At 39.1% G+C, this 5,815-nt stretch overlaps 1 long non-coding RNA gene across 1 annotated transcript; it reads right to left on the bottom strand.

The window, feature by feature from the left end:
- Positions 1-1,660: 1,660 nt before the first annotated feature.
- LOC125106126 (uncharacterized) lies at positions 1,661-4,835 on the bottom strand. Its single transcript, XR_007129238.1, has 3 exons — positions 4,701-4,835; positions 4,343-4,417; positions 1,661-1,883 (listed from the first exon to the last, which is right to left on the bottom strand). It is a non-coding gene; the product is annotated as an uncharacterized LOC125106126 (long non-coding RNA).
- Between the last annotated feature and the right edge of the window lie 980 nt (positions 4,836-5,815).

The following is a 5,815-nucleotide window of genomic DNA, read 5'->3' on the forward strand; positions in this document are numbered from 1 at the left end:
AAAGAGGTTTAAGTTTGATGATATCCAGGGTGCTTGGAAGTGTTTTAAAATAATGGATATTTAGACATGAATAGCCTATATGAAAAATTTATACATGCAACAAACCTGATTGACAGACAGTCAGCCTTCAGGAAATTATCAAGGAAAAAAAAATTATAGGAAAACTGATTTGTGACTTGAAAAGATAAAAGAGCTTTAAAAGGAAGGTAATCAAAACTTCTGAAACAAGGATTCTAGAAAGTTCTTTTGGCCCAGGGATCCTTGGAACTGCGTGAGAAAGATATCTTGCCACATGAATCGAGAGAGAAAAAGCTGAAAAAAATAACTGAACAAAAAGCCTGACTTTCCTCACAAAAATACCAAGAAAGAAATAGAAATCTAAAACCTGTTATGCAAATAAACTGTAAGGTTGACAAAGTTGAGATTACAAACTCTTTAAAAAGAAATGAAAATTGAAGCCTCTTCATACCACAACCACCAAAGCAGAAGAAAAGGAGTTTTCTGAGGGAATTGTTTTATTTAAAATAAGCTAATCAAAGAAAGATTATAAATAACGATCTTAATTACTCACTTTATGTAGTTAAAAATATTACAAAAAGCTAATTTTCAGGAACTTGAAAGAGTGAATTAATAATGATCAAAATAAAAAATAAAATAGAAAATCACACTTTTAAAAGCAGTGAACAGGGGCGCTTGGGTGGCTCAGTTGGTTAAGCGGCTGCCTTTGGCTCAGGTCATGATCCCAGAGTCCTGGGATCGAGCCCCACATCCCTGCTCGGCTGAGAACCTGCCTCTCCCCCTCCCTCTGCCTGCATTTCTGCTTACTTCTACTCTCTCTACCTCTCTGTCAAATAAATAAATAAAATCTTAAAAAAAAAAAAGGAGTGAACTCAACCAACAAATTCTTTGAAAATAAATGTAAAAACTAATGTTCTTACAAAAATGAAAAATAGAGACCCATAAAACCAGCACTGGAATGAGAAAGGATACATAAGTCTGCCTAAATGGGCAATGAATAATTTATGAGTAGAGAATTTATGTACTAAACTTATGTACTAGTCGGTCTGGGACCTACTGACTTGTGCCTGTTATCCTCAAATTAGTTATTACTAGTGGCCATTTTATGTCAGAAGTCCTAAATTGGACAATATATTATATAGTTTCACTAATTACAAGAGATCATTATAATGAGAATCCGTGCACTAATTTGAAAATAAAGAGAAAGTAGACTTTTCCTAGTATGAAGTAAATGACTAAACTTGACAAAAACATAATCGAAAGCTAGAACAGTATAAATACCATATTTATTTTACTAATTTTACTAAAAAAGGCACTTAACTGAGATATAGTTAACCTTTAGTGAGCTGGGGACTTCCAGTAATATTTCAACTACTCCCTCGAATAGGACCTCCATTTCATTTTATAAAGTCAGCTTAATGCCAAAGCCCAGAGATACGGCTCCAAAAATGAAAACTAACCAATATCAATTAGGAGTATAGATAATTCTAAATGAAATGCTATCCAATACAATCCAGTAACATATCAAAAACAGATTTTAATCACAGAATATGCAAGAACAATTCATATCTAGACACCTTTTGATATAATTTCTTATATCAACAATGTATAGTCATTGAAGTATTCATTTATCAGAATTACAGTTTCCCTTAAAAAGTCATTTCTCAGGGTTAGATGTTGCTTTGTAATTGTATTGGTGACAAGTCAGCCCAGGCTGATGTAGAAAGCATTACGAGATATTCACAATGTTTCATTATTTGAAATCTTGAGTCATTGAAAGGAAGTCCACAAATATTTTCAGTTGGCTGATCTTCTAGAAGCAGTGGTCATTTCAGAAGATGTAGCATCCTTGAAACTAGTTCTTCCTGGAAGAAATTTTTAAAAGATGTTCAAATTAATTGTACTGTTTCCATGTATTTGCAGGCAGCTAGAGACTTGGATAAAATATGTAATTCAGAAACAAAGTGTGAAAAGAAATATTCTCATAATTGGTCTGAAAAGCATGTTCCATATGTTCTCACAGTGTTCCAAAGAAGAACACAATAGACTAAGATTAAAATTTGTAAGATTTTCCATGAATTGTCATGGAGAGAGACAGCGTGTGTGAAAAAGGGAGATACTCATATACAGAGAAAAAGAGAGAACCATAAGGAAAAGGAGCAAGAAGAAGAGAAACAGAAGGAAAAATAAGATAGGGGGAGGATGAACAGCTGGGTTTTGTTCTTTCTTCCAGCCTCAGGGATGCCCAAGGACTTTATCTTTGGTCAAATCCTCCTTGAAATACTAATTCAAATAATTTGTAAGAGTACCTCAGATGGGGCACCTGGGTGGCTCGGTGGGTTAAAGCCTCTGCCTTTGGCTCAGGTCATGATCCCAGGGTCCTGGGATCAAGCCCCACATTGGGCTCTCTGCTCAGCGGGGAGCCTGCTTCCCCCTCTCTCTCTGCCTGCCTCTCTGCCTACTTGTGATCTCTGTCTGTCGAATAAATAAACAAACTCTTTAAAAAACAAAAACAAAAACAAAAAAAAGAGTACCTCAGATGTAAGATAAATGAGATTCTGGATCAGGTCACCCTGTACTCACTGTCAAGTTTATTGAGTAAAGGGTAACCTGAATGATAAGACACAAACACTGAGTAGGGAAAGGTTAACTGGTAGGCAGGGAAACAGAGGAGGGTCCTGACTGGGCTCCAGAACTATTCCTGGCAGGCAGAGATGCTGCGACAGGGCGAAAAAGAGATAAGGGAACAAACCAGACCACCCTACCCTGGATGTTAGGCAATATTTTTTATGGCAGCTACACTGTAACCACAGAAAATGACCAGACCTCAAAGCAGAAATAAACATTAAGTGTTATGCCTGAGTTTTTGCATCGGAGAGACCACCAAGGAGCCAAGCACCGATGCAATCACACGAGGGTTTATTTGACAAGCTTAAGTCTGGGCCCAAGTATACCCGACACAGCGGAGTAGGGACTTGGACCCCAAGCCAGATTGTAGTCAGAGTTTTTAAAGGCAGCGTAGGGGTGGACTCGGTGGTGGGTGAGGACAAAGGGGGTGTTCAGAAGGGCTATCAGTGTAAAGAAGACTGTCAGGATATTGAAGGCCTGGTTACTATCAAGCCAAGGCCATTTTTCATCAGCATGAAGACAATTGGGAGTTTCCTGGTGGAATGTCACATTCTTGCTATCAAGCGTCCTTGTATTTTGGGTTCTGTTATTAGGAACTGGCCGACCTGGCCTTGTATTCTGGGCTCTGTTATTAGGAACTAGCTGACCACATTTCACTGGTTTCCCCGACTTGCTTCTAAGTAAGTTTCTCGGGCGGGGGCGGGGGGCAGTGTCAGTTTAAGTTTTACTGCACAAACAACAAAATGGCTTTTAACCAAGATGGAGTTGCTCTGGCTAAATAGGTCCTTACATTAAGGATGTTACCAGTAGTCCTTACTCAAACCAAAACAGCACAAGAATCTCAAGGCCACAAGGAGCTTTCCCGTCAGTTCTCAATAAAAGACTGCCAGTGACAGCTCACAGTGGCAACCCACTTGGGACGCCTCTCCCTCTAGAGAGCTTTTTTCTTTCCTTTCTGCTCTCACCTTCGCTTATTAAACTTTCACTTCACTTCACCCTTTTGTGTCTGCTAGATTCATTCTTTCACTCGAGAGAAGAACCCTGCAACAACACCTGAGAAGAGGGCTGGTCCCTTATGCCTGGGATGAGCACTGGAAGAGATTATGTAACTAACAGCACAAAAACGGAAAATATCGGTGTCTGATGGCCGCCCTGAGCGGAGGTGGTCTGAGCCAATCCCTCTTCATCTGTCATGACTTTATGACCACTGGGGTCCCTAATACTACATGATTTTAGGGATTTCAGAATGTCATTCTGGGAGACCTCCATACACCGTGGTTTTCCCTGCCCTGTATATACTCTTTAAGTTTTAAGTTATTTATTTATTTTAGAGAGAGGAAGAGAGTGCTTGGGAGCAGGGGCAGAGGGAGAGGGAGAGGGAGAGAATCTCAAAATTCCTCACTGAGCACGGAGCCCAACACAGGGTTCCGGCTCACAAGCCTGAGTTCATGACCTGAGCCAAAACCAAGAGTCAGACACTTGGACTGAACCCCTCAAGCGCCTCTGTCCTGCCTACTTTCATAAAGAAAGTAAATTGGGCAGGACAAAGCCTGTTGTGTCTCTTGGATTTCATTGCGAATGTGAACCTAAGACCACAGCTGCTGGTCAAGCCAATAAACGTGGCAAAGAAGTGGATAAAGGTATTGGGAAGAGAGAGTGTTCAGTGAGTAGGGGCAGATTGAGAAAGAAAACTTACACAGCTCTTCACTTCTTCCATTGTTTCATACAACATTTTGAGAAATGTTCTCTTCTTTTTATGGGGCAGATATGCCTTCATTAAAATAGAAATGAATTGTGTTCATTATTCAATCTTATTTAGTTTAAAAATTTTAAAAATGTATTTATCTCATTGTTTTTTAATCATGGTGAAGTTTTCATGTTTATGTACTCTCGTGAATGGAATTTTGGGAAACTTCAAGTATTTGAAACCACCATCTTTTACTTTCGAATGTGGCCAAGTTAAAGGCAATTCTCCTTCCAAGGAGGCCTCTGACACAAAGATAAATGTCCATTTTGAGAGATGAATTTTACACACAAATTGCCATAGGCTGTACCTCTTTCCTGGTGTGGCGGTGAGTTTTCCTTAGTATCTTCTCTGTTCTTGACTCACACATTCCACCCTGGTCGCTCTCAGAAACCAGGGATGTCTTTTCCCCCAGCTTCAAATTTGACCCTTCAAAGAAAACTAGCCCTGAGGGGAAATGACAAATGTCAGTTTCTCCTAACTCAGGGATATTTGAGATTAAGATCCGTGCATGTAGAAATATATACATGAAAGAGGGGCTGTATGTATGAGCAATTCAACTGAGAGAGTCTAAAAGCCTGAAGTAGGTCCTAAGCAAATACAAGAAACCAATAATAAAATCTTGGCTTTTACATCTCATCTCTACATGTGCCCCACCCAACTGTCCTCAAAACCTCTCATAGAGACAGACAAACCTGGGGAAGTAGCTTGAGAAACATCATTCCTTCCTGCTAGTTCTTTTTCTCCAGTTACCGGCATCTCCAATAGCATTCGAACATCTTCTTCCATTTCATAGCTTTGTAAAAACTTTACTAGAAATTCATCACCGATGACGGGTTTATCTGACAATATAGGAGAAAAAAAAAACCTGCTGAAAACTGGAATCTTCTGAGGAAATTATATTTCACAAAAAATATTCTTCTTGTTCAACATGAAGTAACACCCCCACTTCATGAATTAGAGTTATGGCACTAGCGGGCACAATGGATAACAGAAGAGGAAAAGCAAACAAACTAACAGATAACAAAGAGAGAGAGAGAAAGACAGGCACAGCCTGAGAGAGATGAGAAGTGGGCCTACTTCATTCATTCAGGTTTAGAGTGAAACAGGAGGGAAGATTTCAATTCATACAAGACTAAAAGCTCTGACAATTTAAAGATGTAGTCTTCTCTTCGGCCTTGACTTTTTCCTTTCCTTAACCAGGACAGAAAAGTATTGAAAAGTAACAGATCCTAAATGCAATAGGATTAAGGATCCAAAAGGCAACAGTTAAAGGAATAACACACACAAATTCAATGGGTCAATGTTGTGAAAAGGATACCTGTATGGGAGATATCCGCTTTTTGGAATATGTTCCAAGGAATTTCCAATGAATGATTCTGGAAAATAAAATTTAGATGATTTTCATTTTGGTGAGATGTCTGA

The sequence above is a fragment of the Lutra lutra genome, chromosome 8, assembly GCF_902655055.1.
Source record: "Lutra lutra chromosome 8, mLutLut1.2, whole genome shotgun sequence".
Taxonomy (NCBI): Eukaryota; Metazoa; Chordata; class Mammalia; order Carnivora; family Mustelidae; genus Lutra; species Lutra lutra.